The sequence below is a fragment of the Lygodium microphyllum genome, chromosome 11 (assembly GCF_053477565.2).
Source record: "Lygodium microphyllum isolate KBCC chromosome 11, Lygodium_microphyllum_v1.1.10, whole genome shotgun sequence".
Taxonomy (NCBI): domain Eukaryota; kingdom Viridiplantae; phylum Streptophyta; class Polypodiopsida; order Schizaeales; family Lygodiaceae; genus Lygodium; species Lygodium microphyllum.
Window position 1 is genome coordinate 158,406,052 of NC_141145.1, and position 25,630 is coordinate 158,431,681.

Sequence of the window (25,630 nt, forward strand, 5' to 3'; positions counted from 1 at the left end):
TTTTCAAGATAGCTCTGTAGCCTTGCATTCTTGTATTAATTAGATTGTGGAATATGAAAAGGGGGGATACCTAATAGAGGAAGAGTACTTACAAATTTAGTAGAGACTTGGTATTGATAACATGGGGTATGAAGAGAAACTAAAGTTTCCATTAGAGCAGAAACCAAAAAGTTCAATAAATCTATATGATGATAGTATTCTTGAAGAAGATGAAAACCCTAAGGTATGAAAGATAATTCTAAGATATCCATTGTGATTTATATTAGAGTATGTTATGCATTATAGACAAATATTATTGGATATTTATCTACTGACATCTTATACTATTGGCCTTGAGCCCTTGGCTATTCCAAGAAAGTTGTTTGCATCTTCAATTTCTATCTCCTCTACTCAAAGTTTGTAACCCTACTAAAATATGCATCACCTATGGATATTGCACAGCAAGTATCCAAGTTTTGCCATGGCTTGAACACTCCTTTAAACTAGCATCTGGAAGCAATGCGTCCAACGGACTTGCAATATACATTACTCAGAGCAAAGCCAATCGCCCAAGAACTTAATATGGGCAATTGCAACAAAGATGATTCCTGAGATCAGGACAAAAGATGCCACATGTGCAGAGAGATAGGGCACATCTATAGGAGATGTCCCAACTGTCGATGCTACCACTACAATGAGCTAGGGCACGTCCAAGTAGACTGCCCTAACTTAAGTCTAGAAGACATTGAGCCTCCAAGGAAACGAAGTTACACAAGCGCAATCTATGGATATATAGAGGAATCTGATGAAAATGAAGACCTAGAATCTACCACACCTTTTCAGGATGATTAGTAATCCTAGAAATTCTATCAACATGTAATACAACCTATATCGAGAATAAATCCTACTCTTGTACTTATGGTTAATTGCAATAATATGAGTTGCACTACTCGAGTCATTAAGAGTAGTGCAACAGACACATGGTGGGTCCTAACGCACAAGCCTGAAGCCCCATTAATGCTTGTCTTCCTCAGTTCTTCCGAGATGAGGACATCATCGAATTCTCAATCTATAAATAACCCCTATATATTATACCCTTTTGGATGTAAAAAATGTATATAAATGGTATTTTAAAAATTTCTTATTTTGAACCCATGTGATGCACACATACATTTATGAGTAACTTACTCGAGAGGGGGAGAGGATGTAATGACCCCGTAGGGTCCTACATCCCGCATTGGAATCCCCCCCTCCCTTAATAATGAAAACTAATTGAATTTTTTTTTAAATTTCCCCCCTCTAGTTGCCGACAAGTGGCGAGGGGAAAATAAGAAGTTGACGTGGTGGGGAGAGGATGACGGCAAGGGAAAGGAGGATGTTGACGATGATGAGGAAGGAGTGGAGGAAGCGGACACGTGGTGGAGGATGATGATGACGGCAACGAAGGAGTTGAAGTGCAAGATGACTGCAAGATGGAAGAATAGGACAACAATCATTACGATGAGATTGAAAGGGGGAGAGGCACATGTATGCCACCTCACTCCCCCCCACTATCTCTTTTTCCCTAATAATACCTCTTCTCCCCTATAAAACATCCCCCCTCCCCTTATCCCAAGGGGGATAGAAGGCCTTGACCTGCTGCTGCATGGGGAGTGAGAGAGAGAGAGAGAGAGAGAGAGAGAGAGAGAGAGAGAGAGAGAGAGAGAGAAGAGGGAGAGAGAGAGAGAGAGAGAGGGGGAGAGAGGATGTAATGAACTCGCAGGGTTCCATATCCTGCATAGGAATCCCTCCCTCCCTTACGATCATCACGATGAGATCGAAAGGGGGAGGGGCACATGTGTGCCACCTCATTCCCCCCCACTACCTCTTTTACCCTAATAATATCTCTTCCCCCTATTAAACACTCCCCTCTCCCCCCCTTTATCGCAAGGGGGATAGAAGGCCTTGACCTGCTGCTGCACGGGTAGAGAGAGAGAGAGAGAGAGAGAGAGAGAGAGAGAGAGAGAGAGAGAGAGGATGTAATGACCCTGCAGGGTCTTGCATCCTGTATAGGAATCCCTCCCTCCCTTAATAATGAAAAGTAATTGAAAATATTTTAAAATCTCCCCCTACCGTTGTAGATAGGTGGCGAGGAGCAAAGAAGAAGTTGATGTGGTGGGGAGAGAGGATAACGACGAGGGGAAGGAGTGGAGGAAGTTGACCATGGTAGAGGATAATGACAATGGCAACAAAGGAGTTGAAGTGTGAGATGATGGAAATATGGCAGAAGAGGACAACAATCATCATGATGGGATCGAAAGGGGGAGGGGCACACGTGTGCCACCTCACTCTCCCCCCCTCCCCCCCCACCCCCAACTACCTCTTTTTCCCTAATAATACCTCTCTCCCCTATAGTCCCCCTCTCATCGCAAGGGAGATAAAAGGCCTCTACCTGTTGTTGCATAGGCAAAGAGAGAGAGAGAGAGAGAGAGAGAGAGAGAGAGAGAGAGAGAGAGAAAAAGAGAGAGAGAGAGTTATATTACCATCTATGAAAGGCCAAGGTGGCCTATGAGACCAAAACGTTACATACAAAATGTCTGGGAAACTTTCCAGGTCCCAGTAAAGGTACCATCTAATTCTATGATAAACTAATTGAGTAGGTACAAGGTTGTATATAGGTTGGGTACAATTCATATGTGTTCCAAGTATGGTGCGGAATTGCTCATGGAGCTTGGTAATCCTAAAATGTCCCACATGGGTCTATCTAACATCGAGAGGTTGAATTGGCGGGGCAGGGCCCTCCGGTGGTAGAGTAGTATTCCTTATATCCTCGACATGTGCCTCTTGCGGGGGCGGGGGCTGGTTGGGCATGGGCGCCGAGCTTTGCTCCTTGCCGTGGCTATGGCTAGGGTGGTCCCCCGTGGCCGGGAGGTCAGTGGGGAATGTGGGGGCTTAGGGGTGGGGATGGTAGTTGGCTATCGGTAGAATTCTGTGAGCAGGCATTGGGCGGCTCCTTCTCTCTGCTTTGAGGTCCAAAGGAGGTGGTCTTTGTGGCATTGTATTTCCAATAATAAGAGCCCAAGGCATCTCTGGTCATTTGAAATCCTTCTCTGGTCCACCAGTCACCTAGTGCTGGTGTTGCTCCATCCACTTGCTCAGCTCAAGGTCTAGGATGGATCCATAGAGCTTGGCCAGTACATGGCCAACCATGACTGTTTGGTAGTTCATGGGGGATCATAGGATCTCCAGCCTTCAAGATAGGTATTATGGTGTTGGCCGACTAGCTGGCAGGGAAGCCCTCACATAAGGCTCTGTTGAACATGTGGGCTAGAAGGCGTGCAAGTATGTCCCAAGCATGGGTCAAGTGCTCTAATACTAAGCCTTCATGGTCTTGGGCTTGGCCATTCTATAGTTTGTTAGTGGCATCTTGAACTCGCTCCATTCTAAAGAATGTAGATGACTCAGGTCTGCTCCTTGGTAGTCGGGGTAGCAGAGGTTGCTCGGGTATTTGGTACAGTGAGGTCGCGTATGCATGCCATGTGTCCGGGGAGCTAATGGGTGTCTGAGCACGGGACTCGTGGAATGCCTTCCATGCCTCCTTGTTGTCTTGTCCCAAGAATAGTTGGTAGAATTCGTGTTCCACTTTGGATAGGTAGGCGTGTTTCTTCCTTCGTATGAGGCAATGCAAGATCAGGCGTGCTTGTTTGTGTGTGTACTCCCTGTGCTTCGTCCTATTGAAGACAGAGCCGGGTTTTCTTGCACTCTACGTCGTACCAACTAATCTATGGGACATTCTTGTCCGAAGGGGAGGGACGGGGGGATGTGTGGGGGAAGTACTTGGACACCACGGTGTGGAGTGTTCGTGCCATTTGTGCTGTGATCTCCTCCAAGGGTGAGTAGGGGTTCATTTCTTGCAGGCTCTAATAGAGGTGGTTGGAATAAGCGCTTGCAGCTAACTTGGTGAAGTCGTACATGGGGAATCTTGGGAGGTTGCTTGTTGGGGGGGTTGGTTCATATCTATAGGCGATGCCAAACTGCAAGTAGGCATGGTTGGTGGCCACTACGAGCGGGTGGGGTGATATTCTGAAGGACTGGATGTCAGGGATAAGTGATAGGGGCCCGAGTATGTAGTCCATTGTGCTTGCTCCCGGTTTCTATGTAGGTGCTCATGGTTCCCCTCATTTATTGCAATTAGCCGCATGCTTATGTGAGAAGCATGTGAGGGCGTCCGAGACCGACCATCTATCCAGCCCGTTGAGGATGGCTAATCCATGCCTGTCCCCTAGCGCCAGTAGGTGGTCGCCATACTTGGTGCATTCAGCTGTATCTTGTGATGTACAATTGAGGCGTATCTCCTCCGGTGCTATTTCTTTGTATATGTGGTCTTCGCTCTCAAAGAAGGGAGTCTATCTTTGTGTTGTGCAGGCATTAAAGTCTCTGGCCAACATGACATCCCCCAAATTGGAGTAGTACATGATGTCCTCGTATAGTGGTAGGTATGGTGACTCCCCCTTTTGTGGCCCGTATGGGGAGTGTGCTGGGGGGAAGTAGCACACCACCATGTAGATGTCTCGAGGGCGATTTGTGTGTATCCGGATCCACATGAACCCGGCCTCCTCATCTTTCCGCATGACTTGCACTATGGGCTGTAACTCCTTGTACAGCACTGCAACTCCTCCGGACCCTCGGGTGCCTCCTCTTATTCGGGCTCTAGGGTGGCATGCCATCTCCCATTTGTATCCCCTCACTTTGGGTAGGTGTGTTCTTGAGCTCTGGTGGGTTTCTATGTATAGGATGATATCCTTGTTGATGAAGGTCTCTTGGAATAGTCATGCGTCTATCTTCATAGCTCCATTGCAGTTCCATACTGCAAACCTCGGGAGGGTCTCATAGGTCGCACCTCGTCATTGGCATTTATCTGTGATGATGACTTGATCGTCTTGGTATACTGCCCATTTCCTCGCTTTGCGTGCTTCCAAGATTTGTGGCATGCATTCCTTAGAGTCTGCAACCTGTGCAGGTGTGAGGTCATCCTCCAAATAGACATTTTTCCCTTTTAGTGCCGTCCTTTTAGAGATGAAGACTCGTCGGGATTTCGGGTTGGCGAATTTGAGGATGAGGTCGGCTTTTGGTGAGGTCTTTTCCTACGCGCCATGCGTTCTCCACTATTGTGGGGTCCTCAATTTCCAAGTTTTCACGTATCTTCTTGGCGTTTGCCAAGGGGACTATCTCCCTCCATCCATCCTACCACCCGAATGTGGAGCGCTCTAAGTTTTCTCCTTTTCTACTCGTCCAATGTTGCATTCACAAATTCCTCCTTCTTTGTTGGTGCCTTCCTCGGTACTTCAATCCACTTGGAGTTTTCGGCAGCCTCGACTCGTGCTTGTTTCACTATGTTTGCCCATGTGTTGAGCTCCTTTGTCATGTGTGTCTTCAGCTCCTAGATCTCGGTTTGCACCTTTGTAGGCATTGTTTCAGTAATTTCCGCTTCCTCTTTCTTGAGGAGATCAAGCTGGTTTCTGTAGTCATCAAGCTCGTGCCTCAGCTCTTCAATCACCTTATTTATCTCTTGGAGGGACGCTTATTGAGAGAGAGAGAGAGAGAGAGAGAGAGAGAGGGAGGGAGGGAGGGAGGGACGGACGAACGGACGGACGGACGGAGAGAGAGAGAGAGAGGGAGACACTTTCTCTTCCCCTCCTAAGAGGGTTACCACATGCATCTTTTTCCCCCTCTGGCCGCAAATCTATTCCCCGTACCTCTCGTGAGATGGTCCTCCTTTATGCAAGCTGAACTTTTTCCCAATTGGCGCTCTTCTCGAGCAAGTGGTTAATGAAGTCTTGTGTGAGTCGCGTTTAAAAGAGGAAAAGACCAAGGATAGCCCCCAAGCGAAAAGTGTCACGCACAGATGGCAACCCCACGATGAGCAACGAAGCCTCAGGTGAGGGCACCACTGCTAATCTGATTCCGGTACCGGTCGTAAGTAATGTATTTCATATTTGATAGATGCTTGCTTAATTTTCTGCATGTGATACGTTAGGTTCCAAACTTTACCACGTGAGAAATAGTTCGTTGAAAAAGGTAAACTTTGTCTCGACTATTTGGGATTGAGTTTCCCAAATGCTTGTTTCAAGAGAAGTTAATTACATTTAGATGCTATGGGATAAATTCATAAGCAACATATGAGGTTTCAAGCATTGTCAACTTCCCGTCCTCACAATAGTAGGGGTGTTTTCATCGCCTTTAAGGTATTTGCTGCGACTTGCACGCTTGACGGATGGCATGGTAAGCGAACTATCCTAAAGTAAATTCATCCCAAAAACTCTAGGCTTTTTCTGAAGCTTTTGCTAACAACACGAACTAATAGCTCATGTTTGGTAGATTGAAATCCTGATGTTATGCATAGACAGTGCAAATAACAATCATTAAGGGCTAAAACTAAGATGCCTTGGGGTTTGTCTGGCAACCACTACCTTCATCAACCCAACTCCAAGATTGGGCAAGGTACAAACTACAATTCAAAGCTTTAAACGCAAGTGGAGAGCTCTAGGGATTAGGAAACCCTAAGTCAAAGGAAAGACCAATGTTTTTGTACTTGTTGGAAAGAAGGCTGGGTTATCGATCAACGTAAGTGACTATTAGGACTTATATCTTGTACAATGTTTGAAACCTTAACATATACCTTTATCGAAAGAAGGGTGTGCTAAGTAAATTTTACATGGAACCGCTCTTGAATCCAAGGGGAAGAGCAAATACGCGATGAAAAGGTTATCATAACTATTCCTGCAATGTTTAGAAAAGAATACCATTGTTTTTGTTGATTGACCAAGCAACGTCCTAAATGCTTTTGCATTAAACTGATTGTTGAGATGTGATTTGGATGATTATTCCAAGTGCTTGTGTTTGAGGGTAAATGCATGGCAGGGGTCTGTGATGACAAGTTGCCATGGTAATAAAGGAATGTTTTCTTGGAATATGATATTAGGTTGATTGCCTTGATTGTGCTTGATTCTTAATTGGATTAATTAAGGAAGGATATTTTGCGTGGGTGGATCATCTCCAAGGTCACGTCGCACTTCAATTCAAGAGAGCACTACTCGATTTATGGGCCGAAAGCCGAGTGGTGAAAAGACCAACCACGATGATTGTGTCTCACTCTTAGGCCACTTGGGGTCAGTGGAGCTCTGGACACTCCTTGCCTAGTGTGAAATGAAGTTGTAGACTGTTGTGAGCCCAACGTCTAGGGTGTTGGAAGATCCTATTCTAGATAATGGATGGAAATTATAGTGCCATGTGATTTGGACCAGGTACTTTTGTTGGACAGAAGGGAACATGTAGTTTCTCATGTATGGGCAGGAGACAAAGATTAACGTGAAGATAAGTTAGGGATTTGTTTCAACTTGTTTGTCAAAGAATTGCTTGCTTTGTATTCCTGTTTGTGCCATAAATTACGTGAATGAACCTTATTCCCTAAAGGGATTAATTAAGGAAGCTGAATTTAAATGCCACTCATAAATGTGATACCACCTAATTAGAAAACTAAAGCTATCAAGGGAAGCGGGTGGGTGGAACCCCCAACGGGTATGTTCTACGGCAGTGTGGTCCCAGAGAAATGGGAGGCTTTTTACAAGGTTTTACCATCGTTGGACCTTTAGGTATTGTCAGGTTAGAATCCCGATTCATGCTGATTTAGGGGACCCGAATGTGACTATGCCCTACAGGCAGGGAGGTTGAGCGACGCATCCCTCTCCTTTCCCATTCTCTTTGAACCAAGTGCAACATGGATTTGCTTCGACTTGGGTATCTCTGCGTAAAGTAGGATGTCCAAAACATGAGGTTAGAATACTATCAAGATACCTTGACCCCTAGGAACCCGGATTTCAGGTCGATCCTAGTGGGTTTGCGGCCACGAACGTTCCGTTGCGAGACAGACTTAGGAAACCCTAGGCGAAAAACCCGGAAACATTCCATGAGAGTGTCGGGTAACGACTCTTAGATTCATTTCTTGATGGACCGCTAAAACGTGCTTGGACAACCGATAGGTGGGCACATTACACATAGACACTCCAATGTGGTTGTGAATTCTACTCTATACTTAGCTTCACAACTAGAAGTAGCAACTACAGTTTGTTTCTTGCTGAACTAAGAAACAAGGGATGTTCCCAAGATCCAACCCAATCACTATTTAAATATCAATGCAAAGAGAGTGAAGAATTAGCCGTGTAGAAAAGGCCAAAATCCTAGGTACCTTTAAGATATTAAAAGACATCCTTCACTACCTGCCAATGAAGTATTGAAGGGCTTTGCATATATCTACTCAACTGGGAGACGACAAATTGAAGATCAGGCCTCGTGTGACATAGATAGATCGAGCATCCAATAGCGTGCTGATATAAAGTAGAATTGACGGATCTGCTACCATCATCAGAAGTGAATCTAAAACCAGGTTCCAAGGGAGTAGACACGGGCTCATAATTCTCAAACTGAAATAGTTGAAGAAGCTACCCAATATACTTGGAGTGTGCCATAATGATGCCCCCCTCAATGGTGGCGAATTGGATATGCAAATAATAGTGAAGTAGACTAAGATTTGTCATAGAAAATGTTTGCTATAACTCAACCTTAAATGCTGCAATTTGACTAGCATTTGTCCTAGTGGCAAGCATGTCATCAACATAAAGTACAAGAATAATAAAATCATCTCCCTAATGTCGAATGTAAAGAATAGCCTCAATAGGAATATTTTGAAATCCAAGATGCAATAGATGAGAATGCATGCGGGCATACCAAGCCCATGGAGCTTGCTTTAAACCATACAAAGCCCTCTTGAGGTGATAGACTTTGTGCTTAGAGCCTTTAACTACAAATCCTAGAGGTTGAGAAACATATATCTCTTCAGTGAGATATCCATGGAGAAATGCAATCTTGATGTACAACGCATGTACCTCCCAATGAAAGTGGATAGCAAGGGAAATCATACTTTTGATGGTAGTAATGTGAGAGGTAGGGGAAAAAGTCTCCTCGAAGTCAATTCCTTGCTATTGGGCATAGCCATTGGTAACAAGGCAGACTTTGTACCTGAGAAATGAGAACCATCTACTTATCTTTTAATTTTATAAACCCATTTGTTACCTATTTCACACTTCCCATGAAGCAAGTCACATAGCTCCCAAGTCTCATTCTGATGGATGGCATCAATCTCTAGCAACAAGTTGGGCTTTGTACTTGTAAAATGAGAATCATCTACTTTTCTTTTAATTTTATAAACCCATTTGTTACCTATTGCATGCTTTGACTTGCCATGAGGCAAGTCACATAGCTACCAAGTCTCATTCTGATGGATGGAATCAATATTTGCCTTCATTGCTTCCACCCAACGATCATTTGAAAATGCATCTTTATAACATAGAGGTTCTTCATTGCATGTTGTAGCCACCAATGCACATGTAAGAAGATTACCTTGATCCTTACGAGCAGAGGCTCATGTGCAAATAGCCAGTGGAAGAGGCTGCTTGCTATCCCGAAGAGTGTGTAGACACCAACAAGGGACTCTTTTAGGCTATTGAATTTTAGTCCTTGTATGCTAAAACTAATCAAGAATAGGAGGATACTCTTTGAAAAAGGTATCATGATGCTATTGTGGTTGGAAAACAGGCTGAATAAACTGGTGTAATATCAATGTAGATGGTCAAAAAATGAAGGCTAAGAAAAAGGATTAGCCATGGTACCATAATGGAAAAGCAGTACTAGGCTCTCAAACATGTCTGAAGCATCAATAGTAGGCTATTTTTTATAGTCGTATGAGGGGTCAGAAGCATTTTCAACAAAGATAACATCTCTACCAACAATAACCTTGCTTTTAAAGAATCGATAAAGATGGTACCCTTTACTTTTAGCACTATATCCAATAAATATGCAAGGAATACCCTCATCATCTATCTTATGCCTTTTTTGAGAAGGCACATTAGCAAACTAAGTGATGCAAAAATCCTCATAGGAGAGAGAGAAGGCTTGGAGCCAGTCCATGTCTCATAAGGAGTGATGGTGTGTAAAGCTCTCATGGGACACCTATTCAAAACACAAGCGGAACAAAGAATAGCATTGAACCAAAAAGAATTAGGCAAATTCTAACTCTTAAACATGCATCTTGCCATTTCCATGAGTGATATATTCTTCCATTCTACTACTCATTTTGTTGTGGGGAGTAAGGGATGGTACATTGATGATGAATACCTCAAGATGCATCATACTCTTAAAATTCTTTAGAAAGATATTCACCCCCCCATTGATGTGAATGGTTTGAATGCAAAAGCTGCTTTGGCTTTCCACTATGGTAATAAAAGTCCTAAAGCAAGAGAACACTTCAGACTTAGATTTTAGCCCATCTACCCAAGTGAATCTAGATTTGTCATCTATGAATGTGGCAAAATATAGAAATCCACCAATGGATTGTGTATGCATAGGACCACAAATATCACTATGAAGGAGATGCAAAATAGAGGGCAAAAGTCCCAAATTTTGGGCACTTTTTGAGCTAAAAATTGAAGAGAAATTAAGAAATTGGATAAAATATTTGCCTAATTAATGTTGTTGAACGCCATTCCACAATGTGAATTAAGCCTCAATATTGATGAAATTTGATGAATTTTAGAGAAATCTCAAATTTTTGAAGAAATTTGGGTGAAATTTAGCTTAACTGACAAAAAGCCCCAAATTGTATTGAAAAATTGAAGAGAAATTTGTCAATTTTTGTAAAATAAAGTAAATGGTATTGAATGTTGCATGCAATGATGAATTGAGGCTCAATGTCAATGAATAATGTCAAATTAAGGAATAATAGAATGAATTTCTAAAGCATTTTGACTTTTTAAAAAATGATGGAATCTTGTCAACTAAAAAGAGACAGGTAGTAGATTTAATAAATCTAACGTGGTAGGTTAGTAGGGCGATGACTGACAAATGATATGGCTGGTCAATGATGAGGTGGATAGGCGGTCAACAACTTTTGTACTCAACAGGAAGCTAATGATTGAACATGTGGATGTGGATGGTGTCATGAATTGTATGGTGGGGAGAACTTGCTTGGGCTATTGCTCCAAACACATACCATACATACAAGAGGAAGTTTACTCCAAAGCACAAGAAGAGAGATGGAGACCAAAACATTTTCTCGCTGGTTTCTTATTTTTGTTTCATACACAATACAATGTACGCAAAGTATAGATAAGATACAACATAAAGGAAAGTGGCCTACTAAGTCAAACAATGCATAATTGACTATACTAATCAACTGGTGCTATAACTATACTAATTGTAGGTAGGTGCAATAAACCAAATTCCATGGCCCATATGATGAACACCATGCCCAAAGTCTTGAGGAACTTTATTCCACAGCTTACTCTTCCTTTTCTTGATGATGTACTTATCAAGGGATATGAAGTTTACGAAAGGAATGAGAAGCTTGATGAACATGGTTGCAGGACATTTATAATTAACCATATTCATGATTGTGACATGATTTTGACAAGGCTAGAAGAGATTCATCTTACCCTTTTTGGAGCTAAATCAATTTTTGGGGTTGAAGTCCTAGTGGTTGGATATCTGTGTGGCCCCTATGGACGTAAACCTTTACCAATCAAGATAGATGCCATCAGTAGAATGCAAGAAAAATGCACAATTATTTCAAAGGTGAGAAGATTTCTTGGTGCTTGTGTATTCTATCTCATATGGATACCACATTTTACTCATGTAGCTGAAAATATTTATCAATTATTAAGAAAAGACCAAAGATTCTTTTGGCGCAAAGAGCATACTCTCACTACACGCAAATTAAAAAAGCTGTTGATTTCAGCCCCCACTCTCAAAAGGGCTAATTTCCATCAGCCTTACTGTGGATACAAGTCCCATTGGGATAGGATGGGTTGTTGGTCAAGAAGATCTTGAAGGTAACAGGTATGCAATTTGTTTTGGAGCAAAGGTTCTCAATGAACGACAAAGAAGGTATGCACAAGTAAAAAGGGAATTGTGGGGAGTTGTAACAGCATTAAAGTGTGATCGTGAATACTTTATAAGTGCTTTCATAGTGGTAGAAACTCATTGTATTCCACTCTTGGGCATGATTGCTAATCGCTCTATACCTAATATTGCTATGTTAAGATGGATTGCATATATTAAATCTCTCAACCCCGAATTGAAGAATATCCCAAGAAAGGAGAATCCAGTTGTTGACATGTTGTCATGCATAAGATATGACAATGAAGATGAGCTAATGGAAGAAGATGAAGTTGAAGAATCTATACTTTCTGAATTTCATTCCATGATTGCTGATAGAACCTTTTTAGCTATTGCATATGCAGAACCAAAGCTGAAAACAGCACAAGTGTAGCTGATCTTTTCAATGGTACAACATTAAGTATAGCAAGAACAAAAAAAGGAACTACTAAAAATTAGAAATCAACAATGAAGATTAAAGACTTGCCTATGAAAGAAGGGTGGTCAGCTAGAAGCCAACATGCTCATTGCATTACCCAAGTTCTAGCTCCTTTCCTTGAAGAAGATTATGAAGAAGATTAGTTGAAGATTGGCCAATATTTGAGCACAATGAAGAAGAAGGAGACTTGGACTGATGAGGAATTCAAGCATATTAAGAGAAAAGCTTATGGCTTCTTTCTTAAAGATAGACATCTATGGAAGCACACAAAGAAGAAGAAAGCAGCGCCTGTCCGAGTTTTAGGTAACAAAAGAATACAGCAACAGGTAATGAAGGAATTTCATGAAAGTTTATGGGCCGATCATAGAGGCATATCGGGAACCTTTATTAAAGTCAAAGAAAAATATTGGTGGCAGAACATGTATCGAGACATAGAGCATTTTGTTGAAACTTGATATGTGTGTCGGATGTACTCTATGGTTAAGCATCAAGATGGGTCACAACCAACTTATCCCTTGTCTATACATTATAGATGGGTTATTGATCTTGTAACCATGCTTATAGGAATATGGAATATGCGATATTTAGTGCTGGCAAGAGAGGATCTAACTAATCAAGTGGAAGGTAAAGCTTTAACAACCAAGACCACTCACGTTGTTTGTGGTTTTTTGCTTGAAGAAGTATTTTGTAGATATGGTTGTGGGGGCAAAGTAACTACGGATAGAGGAGAGTTGGATGTCGATGAGGCACACAAATTCTTTGCTCAATTGGGTATTAAGTTGGCTTTGACATCAGCCTACAATTTTGAAGGCAATGGGAAAAGTGAGAGAGCGCACGAGCCCATTCTCAAAGCTCTAGCAAATTCTTGTAGAGGAAAGATCAAAGAATGGCATAAAATGCTAGCTTTCGCATTATGGGCTGACCGGACTACACACAGTACGTAACTAGCTATATGCTAGCTGAACTTATGTATGGGCAATAACCAATTATGCCAATTGAAGAATCTATTCTCACATGGAGTCTTCTACCTTGGGAGGAAGGCATTAGTAGAGAAGAGTTGCTGACTTTGCGCATATGGCAGCTAGAAAGAATGCCTGAAGATGTTTAAGTAGCTATTGAGAAGCTAAAAGCAACAAGACTAAAGAAAAAAAGAAGATTTGGTAGGCAACATCGACTTTGGCCAAGAGCTATTCAAGAAAATGACTGGGTGCTTGTCTATGACAATACAGAGCTTCTAGGAAGATAGTAAAGCGCTGGTTTGGCATGTATGTGGTAAAGATCGTTCATGACAATGCTACATATTCATTGGCTGAATTGGATGGAACAAGCATGAAGATACCCATAGCTGGAAAAAGAATTAAGCTCTTCAAACAAAGAGAAAGTTCAACATATGAGTTAGAAGACTTGGATATAATCCAAGAACATGAAGAATAGAAGAAGAAGAAGGATTAGAAGATGAAGAAGAAGACATGACAAATGAAGATCTCTCTTAATGCTGCAAATTCAAAGAAGTGGCACATGTCAGAGGATGTGCAGGTTAGGAGGGGATGAATGGTATGGGAATGTTTTCCCATGGATGGAAAATAACACTTTTTGATGTTTCTCAACCACTCTAGAACTTTCTAGAGAGTTCACAAAATAAGTTATTCCTCCTACTTCAATTACTCTTGTCCTTCACTTCTATTTCCATTCCAACATCATGTTTCACTCTTTGGTTTCCTATCTTAAGTCAAAAGTTTCCACCTTGAATAAAGACAATGTTATGACTACCTTGAAGTTAAAAACCACCCTACTTTGCTTCTTTGACCACAAGTTGTAATAAGTCATGTAAATCACCAAGTGTAAAACATGATGTAAGATTGGGTTGATGGAATTCTAGCCATTTTTTTCTGCCTTGTAAGCTTCTTTTGTCACTAAGATCGAAGGGAAAAACCACACTCTTAGGCTTCATATAATTCTCAAAGTGTATTTGGTCGACCTAGTGCACACAAGACATTGTGTAAATGACTTAGCATGACTTACGAAACTTCAAAACCTTTGTGCATTAAGCCTGTGGTAGAGGAGGTAATTTTGGGTTGTTCAGGGAGCCATGGATGGAGGAGAGAAAGAGGTGTCCAAGCCACCACACAAAGGAGGAGCTCAAGGCTTGCAACCACAAGCAACTAAAGAGGACTCTACTTGACATGTAAGTACCACTCTTCCCATGTATTGACGGAAATGGAAGGCCACTCTTGGCTGAGAGAAATATGATAAATCTGTATAAAGAGGAGGGAAATAGCCCATTCATCAGAGGGGGGAATTTTCATGCTCATTGAAGAAGAAAGAAGGAAGCTATGAACATTGTTTGTATCTATGTCTATGGGGCAGCAACTCTTTCCTATCAAGAGAGCTACTTGTTCCACTTCTTGATGTAAATTATCAAGGCTTGTGGCCTATTCTTAAAGACCCAAGCTTGCTCTTTTAAGGCTGAATCTCTATTTTGCAAAGCATCTCTTGTATGTTTCAAGAGGTACATGTATTTGTGAAGAAGAAGAAAAGGACAATGCCCTATGTACTTACCGCTTGATGTAGATTCTCTTCTCTATCAAGAAGAGATCTTTGGGAGACATTAAACTCTGATTTTGGACTGTCATATGCAGCCCAATACATTCTTTGGGCTGATTCTTGTCTCATTGATGTTCCATTTTCTACTCTTATGGTTTATGAAGAGAACATGTTCTACTTTCACTGGTAATTGTTGCATCTGATCACTCTTGCCTTAAAAGGGCATTGCAAGTACTCTTTGGGAGAATATTGGTGCTATCTTGGATTATCCTGAAGCTTAATTTGTGATCCTCTTCTGTAATCTTGGTAAATCATGGGTTGTTCCTGGTTCACATGAGTGGCTACAAGATATACTCTTTGTAAGAAAGTTTCAAGGACATCTTTTGGCATTGTTATGCGATACTTTTGGCCTCTTCTTATCAGCTTAAAATAGGGTAATTCAGGGCTGAAACTTGAAATCACAGATTCTACTTCATCTACAATCATTGCAAGTACAAACTAGACTTGTATTTCCCTCTACATAGTATCTTACTTCCTCTTCATTCAAGGGAGGTTTAGAAAACAGGCTTGTGGCAGGAGGTGTTGAGGGCACTCCATAGGAGGTACCCAAATCCTGAGGGTCAGCGATTCTCGGATGATTGGGGATGCACAAAAGTGAGGGATATGCTTCACAACAAAAGATCCCACCTCATGACACGGGCCAGGGACTCACTGTGGAGGCAGGAGGAGGGGCGTGGAGCCTATAGCCAACCACCTATGTGCCACCGCATAGAGTGGAAGAAAGCCAAGAAGAAAGCATCAGAGAATGTGAAGAGTCGCCAGCACGCAGAGGCGTGACGGATCCAAATGGAAACCATGGGATCGTCGCAATATATTTTGATATTTAGTTTTTTAAAATTTATATTTCTTTCAATTCTTTATATATTTTATTCTAATATATTATGACTCATAATTGTTTGTATATATCTAAATGTTTTGCAAAGTACCATCGTTGGTAGGACACCTAGTCCTAGAGAGGTAGGTTACCATCGAGGCCATAACCGCGTAGCCACATGGCTTCACTTCTATGAGGAGGGTCTCATCATTGAGGACCAATACAACCGAGCCATGAGGATTCGACAGCCATAGGAGGTATGTTTTTCTTACTTTCCTATTAAAAGTATAGCTAATTATAACTTTTTCTCCACCTTGTCTATGTAAGCAATCCTGATCTTTTGTGTGTGTAGGCGAACCCGGATGTGGAGCATAGCGAGGAGGGGGATAGCGATGCTAGTAGCCATGGTGGTACTAGCGAAGATGTTTCCTCTTCAGATTCGTAGAGGAGTACCATACCTCCTCATGAGGCCGTCTTTTCTTGTATATGTATGATCCATCTTTGAGCCTATTGCTTGCGGCCACGCTTTAGGTCACAAGCACTTAAACTTCCCTTATAAATGCTTTTGATATATAATGAATACATGGACTTTTATTTTCAATTCTCGTGCCCATAAGATACATTGTCTTTTTCCCAAATGCCCATAAGATTCAGTTCTGTTTTGCGCGTCTATCCGCGCGTCTAAATTGCAGATAATTCGCGTTTATACGCACGTCTATAGTGCAGACCACACGCGCTTATACACACGCTTCATTATTCAAATTTAAAAAAGAAATTAAATATCTTTTTTTTAAAAGGACATTTTTTGTTTTCGATTCGCGTGTACCGGTGCTTGTAAAAACGCGTGTATCAGCGTGTCTATATGCACGTGTATATGTGCATCTATTGCGCGTCTATTTTTGTGTGTAAATTTGTTGATACATGCGATTATAGACGCGAAATGGTAGACACACAAATAGACGAGCGGATAGATGCGCTCGTAAGATTTTCTCTGTATTCAAAAATCGCGTCTAAATGTGCGTCTATGAGGCCTTTTTGTTGTAGTGAATGCCCTTGTTCTGTGATGTTCTTTGTTTGATATGATCTCCTGATGGAGAGGTGTGAGGTGCAGTTTTTGACCTGCCAGAGAGGGTTGCTAATGAACTTCTATCAAGAAGATTAGATTCAATAGAAGTTGTAAAGAAGGTTATTTACTTTTACTTTTTCAGGTTTACTGTGCCATGATTCTCAAAGAGCATTCTTTCCTCCTGCAGATAGCACATGCATGCCAATATACGAATGCCTTCTTGTCCCCTTTGAATCTCATGTGTGCATAGTAATTGTCTTATCCTATTTGTAAAGAATTCAAAAGCCTAAGAGGAAACACTACATTGAGCCATGAGGAAGAATGTTGCAATCTGCCAAGACCTTTTCAACCAGGTTGGAGGGTGCTCCTCTCCTTCTCTCCCCCTTGCTTCCCTTTCCCCCATGGCTTACTACTGAAACCATCCCCTTCCCCCTTCTTGCGAGAGCTTCCCCAACCCCAACCTCAGTGCTAATTTCCCTGCTCCCCCCTCTGATCTCTCCATGGCTTTCATGTGCCCCCTCCATGTCAACATGATTATGGCTCCCTAGAACGGGGGTGGACAGGAGTACACAGAGGAGCTATGGCAAGCCTACGCAAGGCCATTCGTGTCTGTTCCAAAGAGAGGTCAATGCATGTGGTTCTTCTCCCAAGGCCATCTGGAGCAGGTTGCAGTGTCCACCTTGGCTGACATCATCGATCAACAAATCCCTTAGTATTACAATCTATCATCTTAGATCCTATGCACAGTTTTGAATGTGATTCTGAGTGTCGAGCTCGAGATGATCGACAAAGTCTGTGCTCAGCTCTCTCTCTCCTGCCCGAGGTCAATTAGACTTCTGACCTCACCCAAGAGAAGGAAGAACCTCCCCCTTCGCCTAAGGCTCCTGTCCAGTTGTTCACAAATATCCTCACTACCTCAGATACTAGCACCCATGGCGACTTCTCTATGCTGAGGAAGCACGGCAAATAACGCCTCCCCCCTCACCCCTCCCCCACCTCGGACATGGCTTATGAAACACCCATAGAGGAAACATTTTCTTTGAAGTAGAATAGAAGCAGAAGTTAGAAATTTGAAGTTTTTAATGTCTATTTAATGCTAACAATTAAGAAGGGAGAGAAGGGAATGCTAAGTTCATTTTAGTATAGGAAAAGTAAAATAAAATTTTAATGGGAAGAGCAACAATCATGTGAGTTATGGACTTCTACAATTTGTAGCAATCTTTATAGTACAGGGTTCGGAGTTGGTGATAGTGTAGAATAACATCACAACTCTCATGTTATGTCCTTGTAGTTAACAGATTGTCCTAGTAGCTAGTTTGACATTGAGACTAGAAGTGAGGTAGGCCAAATGATGTCCTCCCTAGCAAGATCATGAAGAAGGCAGAAAATTAATGTCATATACAAATAAAAATTTAGTTTTGTGCTACTTTTGGTTTTAGTGTGGCACTAGAGTGGAGCTTCATAAATTGAATGCCTACTGAATCTATTGGATGTGTATAAAAGGTGCATTTTTTGGTTTGTCCTTGAGGGTTCTATTTACTGTTATCAATTTTAACACCTTCATTGTATTTTTATGTCACTAGTGTCCCTTTGGTAGTTAGGGATTTATCTTCATTAAAGAAAAACACATGCAGTACCTGCATTGATTTAAAGTGACTAGATGGAGGAAAAGAGGCCAACATGTTGTATAGTACCAGCACTTCTGGTAATATGAGAATTTAGTAATATGGCCCTTCGTGCTTAAAAGCTCAGATGTACATATGTAGAGGTGGTGATTGGAGACCCAAAAGGAATAGCAAATGATAGGGATGATTGCTAGTTTTGATGATGGTGTGTACAAAGGGATTAAGGGGGCACCTATATCTTTTAGGTGCATTCAATAACAAGCGTGTGCTAAGGGGAACCTTAGAAAATGGAAAAGCAAGTTGAGCTAATATTGAATAGGTCGTGGACAAGGATAAAGCATGTCATCGAAGATAAAGGGGATACAACCTTAGAAAATGGGGAAGCAGGTAAACATGCCACTTTGAAAATAGGAAAGTAGGTCGATGTTGAAGAGTCCATGGATAGGGATAAAGCATTTCATGGAAGCTAAAGGGGATGCACTCCCTTCAATTCATTTGGTTAGCTCATTGATTTGAGCCCTCCTAAATTGACACTTATCTCATCTCTTTGATGTTTGTCAATCCAATTAGTAAGCTCCAGTTTATAAGGCCTACTATTCATGTGCAAACGTGAGTGACTAACGTGCAATTTGTGTCACCTTCGATCTTGAGACTTGTTCTATAGTCTAAAAAACAAATCTAATCTAGAGCAGAGATTGCTTTGCAAGTGGTGATTTATTATGGTTTGCAAGTGTAGAAGCACACATGTGTGAGTGCCATAAGGGTTAAGGCGGGATTCACTTTAGAATGTGGAGACTTCTATTGGTTCAATATGACTTGGAAACTTTACCTCTAATCTTCCTTACTTTCAACTGGGAGCCTATTGGGCTAGTCCCTTGCCATGTGTCTCTCATGTTAAAGCATATATTTGCACCATTAACTCCTTGCATTATGCAAGTGTTTTCCAAGTTTTTCTATGTTGGGTTCTATTTTCAGATTTGCCCCTCTTTTCAGAATTTGATCCTTTCCCCTTTCAAAACACTAAAAACCCTATTTTATTACAGATACACAGAAGTATTGCAGCTAGGGATGGCAACTTCTTGAAGACCACACAAGCTATGACAGGAGGCTTGGACAAATCTAGATGCAAGGAGACAAAAATGGTAGCTCGTTTTCAACCCCTTGTCAAATTTTAAATGTAAACTTGCCAAGGACTCCTAGGAGTTAATGACAACCTAAAAACCCTTTACTTTTTGAAAGGAGGTATTTTCTCTTTTTTCTTGCCAATCTTTTTCTCAAACAGCCATGGAGAACAGTCTTCCAACTTCTCTCTTGCTCTTTGTGCTCAAGATTTGCCTACCTAACCTTGGGGCAAGCATCCCATATACCTTGCTAAGCACAAAGACTATCATAACTGCCATTTTCAAATAGAGATTTGGGCCAGGAGATCAATTTGTTTTGCTTTACAACGTTACCTAAGAGCTTCACACAAGGCTTCAAGCTCAAGAAAATGGGACACTTAACAGGATGAGAAGAAAAGCTAGATTGGCAGTGAGATCTATGGTCCAACCATTGGGGATTTAGATGCCAAGGAGTTGTCGAATGTTAACTGGAATGATGTTCGATTTGGGTGCTGGCCCAATAGAGGACTGAGACATTGAGCTTTCAACTTATGAAGTCACTAGAACTATTAAGAGATTTTTATGAACTCTTGGAAGTTTCTCCATGCTCAATTCTATATTGTAGTATCTTGTATCTATTACATAGGCATCTATTAAATTCTTTACTTAAAACAATAAAGTTAGAGTAAGAAATTTATAAATATTACTAAAAAGTCACATAAGGGTCAAGAAAATTTTACAAAATAGGTTACATATGGATATATAAAACATGCCTTGAATGCACATGATGCCTAGGGTTTATACATAGTAACTTACCCAAGACTTGGCTTGAAATGCTTGAAACAATAAGCGATACTCTGGTCTTGGCGATTGAGCGTGAGCTCCCACAATTGGAGACTATTGGATATGGTTGCCAAAACCACCCACACAGCCACATCCATTGACCATAGTCCAAGTCCTAACAAAATCATAGTGAAAGAGAAAGAGATCTAAATACAAATCTAGGCCAAGAACCAAGATACTAGAGGAGACAAATTTGATAAGTAAATAATTGAAGAGTAAGTTCTTGTGACACTAGAGCTCACAATTCTAAATCAACAACTACTTGCGTCAATTGCTAATCCAGAAGAGAAACCCATGGTGTTTGAGAAATCTGTGAGTCAAGAGGAGAAGAATGAGTAGCCACTTTCTATTGACACTGCTCATGTTGAAATAGAAAGTTAAAAGATGGAGAAAATAGAGCCCTCAAGTGCTTGAGACTCTATATCCTAAGGCTGAAGTTACTGATATCCCAACTAACCCACCCCATTAGTGTGTCCAAGGTTAGCTCATCTCTAGACTAGCCCTACTAAAGGTGGCTCTCCTTTTGGCCTCTAGCCTTTGCTAATATATCATTCATTAAGTATCATGGCTACTCATTTGGAAAATAAATTCAATTCCTCTAAAATGGAATGGCTACTCCAATTTGGTGTCATATTTAGCACTTATGCCAAGATGTTAAAAATGATTGATTTAGGTTTTCCTTGATGAGATGATACAAGTGGCTTCTAACAAATGACATCCCACTTGGGAAGAGAGTGAATATCTCTACCATAAAATCCTCTTAATTCAAAATGAAAATGTTCAGATTCTCACTCACAAGCAATTGCAGACATGCTAATTTATTCTCTCTTACATGCTTTTGTGAACAAAATCAATGACTTGATCAATTTGAGCAAAATTGCAATTCCTTGAGTCCATTCTTATGAAAGTGGTTTTTTCATCAACTTGACCGATTTGGTAGTTTGAGAGGGGGATTTTCATCTCCTAGTAGTGATAATTTATTTTGGTCATGTGCACATCATAGCCACGTGGAATAGGGGGAACAAGGCCTTGGAATGCCAAAACTCCATTCACTAACAAGCTGGGATGAAAAACATATTTCCCATGCTAGCTCCTAGCTCCAATGCTACGCTCTCTCCTTCTCTCTCTCTCTCTCTCTCTCTCTCTCTCTCTCTCTCTCTCTCTCTCTCTCTCTCTCTCTCTCTCTATCTGAGCCCTTTGGTCCCTTTTTAACAATATTTTATAAATGCTAAAGTTTAAGAAAAAGTCAAAGCACAAGTGCTAGATTTATTTGATTGTGGATTATTATTTTTGGAGCACTTTAGTGCATTATTTTTGGGTGCTTGTATTATTTTTATACTTCTTGGATATATGTATTATTTTGTGAGAGCCAAGGTCCAAACATGTGCACATTGTATTTCTCACACTTATAAGTGTTGTCTCGATTGCGATTGTATAAGCATAGGCTAGGCCTAGCTAGGCTTAGGTAGAAGCACACTTTAAGGATTGATTATCCTAGGTCCCATAAAGTGGATATTGTGCACAAAAAGAGGGTGCAAACCCTAACTTAGAGTGGTGCAAACCCCAAAACCTAATAGTGGGAAATCCTAAAATGCAAATGGGGCATAACCCTAGAGAAGTGACACAATCCTAACTCTAATTTGTGTTTATATAAGGGTGGGAGATCTCAGTTATACTTAGCCATTTTGGTGCATTCGTACAATAGAAGCTCTACTAATGGAGACCCTTTTGGTACATCCATGTTGTGGAAGCTCTATCAGTGCAACTATTGAAGCTTTCTATTCTCTTATTTTATTCTATCATCTTGCTTCCATTGTGAGAGTGACTAAGAGAGAGTGAGTAAGAGGTATATTGAGCTAGGGACTGAGGGAAGGTGAATCTCTTCATGGTCTTTTTGCTTTTCTTTTCTTCTCTACTAGCTACTTGACTCGTTGGTGTACTTCATGGTGGATGCAAAGGAGCAATAACATTAGGTTGTGGTTTTTGAGTCATGGATCCATCTTAAGTCTTCAAGCTTTTGGACTGCAATGTAGGAAGGTAAGTTGGTGACTTCGCTACACCTCGAAGCTAGTCTTGTATTCTTGCTTTCTTGGGAATATAGAGAGGAGGATAATAGCTAGTTAGAGTGAAGTATTAAGAGACAAGGAGAGAGGTTATCATCGAAGTAAGTTACAACTTTTGAAACAATAGAAGTTCATCCAATGTTTCAATTGTTGTGCATTTAGCCTAGCATCTTTCCTTAGAATATTTCTTACCACCTCCTTTTATAGCCTCTCTCGCTCACTTGTCATGTGCCTTGACCTTCATCACCAAAATTGGCTAATGTTGATTTCTCCCAAGCCCAAACTTGGTGCAACACACTTAAAATTTGGTCATGGTGGAATGAAGTGAATGTTGAGTGCCTGTTCATGGTGGAGAAGCACATCAATGGACATACAAGCTGTGTCCTAATGGACACACAAGAGGAGTTGATAAGATGGACACTCATTTCTCGAAAGAGGAAGGAAGAGAGGTGTGCTTTTCTACATAATCAATGCTTGCAAAGAAGTGAGAGTTCATTTTAAGCTCTAAAGTATAATATTTATGTGTAAAGTTTTCACTCTTTTTTTTCCCCAAAATTTTGGAACCCTATTTTTCAAGTTTTCCTTTTGAGGAAGGCTTGGAGGGCTCTAGATTCTAATTGTAGTTAAAAACACATCATGGCTCATCTCATGGACCATGCATGCTTCTTCTATCATCATCGTGGTGTTGGTAGATCAATGTCCACCCCCCGTAGGTATGGGCGTGTCAAAAATATGATTTTCATCAAACCATGGTTGGTGTGGAAAAGCAAGACAATCGTTGTAGGCTTTATGCCAAATATGCTCAATGGGTAAAGTTTCAATGACAAAAAACAAAAAGAAAAAATTTTTAAAAAAAAAGAAAAAAGAAAAAAGAAAAACCTATGTAAACTTGCAAGAAATGAAGAATATTCTTCGACAACAGTAGGACAAGTATACGATTGATTGACTATGAGGCATGTCTTGGATGATGACAGCCTCCACCAACACCAGCCCACTACCAATGCATGAAGGATATCATGATGGGATGATAGGTATGGTTGAGGCGGATGCTTCAGGAGAAGAGGTTGACTTACAGTGCTACTAGACGCTAGCTTAGGGTGCCACCAAGCCATGATTGAAACTTCTAAAGCCCCGAATGGATGCTGCAGGAAAAGAGGCTGACTTAGGGTGCCACTAGTGGGATTGCTGGATGTGATGGCCCACTAGTGGGGTTGCTTTGCTTTGGATCATGGCTCTTGATGCTCCCTACATTCTAGCTTACTTTGCTTGGCTGTTCTCCACAAGGGATTGATTAAGGTGCACAAAAGGAGGGTATAGGGTTGTAGTGATTTGGGATGTTTCAGTCCTGCAAACACAACCCTGATATGGATTTGCAAGAATGCAAATGTGGGGGTTGGCTGTCTCTCCAAAGGTACTCAGATAGGGTACATAAATGGGTTGCAATGGTTGACACCAAATTGCAAGTGTGTGGTTGAATACTTTTTGCTGGGAATGCTACGATACAGAGGCAATGGGCTGATTGCTACTGCAAATGCAACGCTGTTTAGGAGCATGTCAAGAGTGTCAATGTGTTAAAAGGTTTGAGCCATTGTTTTAGTTGTCAAAAGCACAACACGGCTCGTCTCATGGACCATGCATGTGTCTTCTATCACCATCTTGGTTAGATCATCATTCGTTGGTATGTGCGTGGACGTGTCAAAATCATGAGAACGAACAACGTTAGATTACATAACGCAAAAGAAACAAAAACAACCCTATGTAAACTTGCAAGAAACGAAGGACGTTCTTCGACATCAAAGCAGACAAGTGCATGATAGATACGATTGATCAAGAGTCACTAACACAATAACGTTGTCAAGTGTTTTTGTGAAAGCTGAAAACCCCTAGTCAAACTATAGCTAGGTTTAGTTTTTGTTAGCTTAGTTGTTTGTGTGACTATTTGTTGTGTCATTTTGTAATTGGATGTGTTTATCTAGCTTAGGATTTGTTTTTGTCATTTTATTTGGTTTGTTGAGTGTGAAACTTGATAGCCTTGGTCGACGAGCTTGGTAAATCTTTTGGACAGGTTGTAGCTCGATTTTGCTAGTAGCTCGAACATTGTGGAACAAGGTTTGTTTTCTTGTTGAGACTCTTGCACATCATTGGGATTATGGGTTCATGAGCACTTCACGTTGCACTTGTTGATGCACTGCATTCGGGGGTCGTCTCTTATTCTTATCAAATACTTGCATGCCATGGGTTGGATTGAAGCACGTTTTATACCATCGTTGAGCACTAGCATGGCATGAGGCTCGCTGCAGCTATATGTAGTAAATCCTAGTTGCACGCGCATACGTCTTTGATCACACACATTTCTTGCACGCACGATATTTGGGATGTTCATCACAAAGTTAGGAATCTCTGACTGAGTATATAAGGTGGTTGGGAGAGTTACAGGGTGGTGAAGGACACCGCCAATTGTGAGATGGGCTGTTTTGATCTAGTCAACATCTTGAGGACCATCATTTTCCTAAGTGATTGTGAGAATTTGGGTGGGTGGAGCGGAGTGTGATATCTTGTTTATGAGTGTTGAGAGGTGAGGATAAGAAAAGTTAAAGTTAACAAAGAACTTTGTTTATACTTTGCATGATGCATAAGCACATGTAGATAGACTAGGCACAATCTTTTCAGTGGAACATAATTTTTGTGTGAGCATTGATTGATTGGTTGCATATCATGGATCCTACATTGCACATTTCTCAAAAGGAGTATATGTTTTTGAGACTATGAGCTATGATACGTGAAGAGCTGGTGTCTACAAGAGGTTTGTCGACATCTTCAACAGGCTAACTACACATTTATATCCACATAGGGGAGCTCGTTGTCAGATTATGGCTTATGTGTCACTATTATCTATTAATGCTATATGGGTGCGGCACATGATGAACGAGATGGGTTCTCAAGATTATCTGGATGCTAATAAAGGAGGTCCATGATGTTTAATTATAATATGAAGGTAGCATATACCGTTGACAAAGTGATTGATAGGCAGAATGACACTTTGGAAACTAAAGAGAAGGTGGCAGTTGGGAAGATGAGTTGAACAGAGGGTCTGCTTGACATTAAAAGTAAGGTGGATGACAATATACGT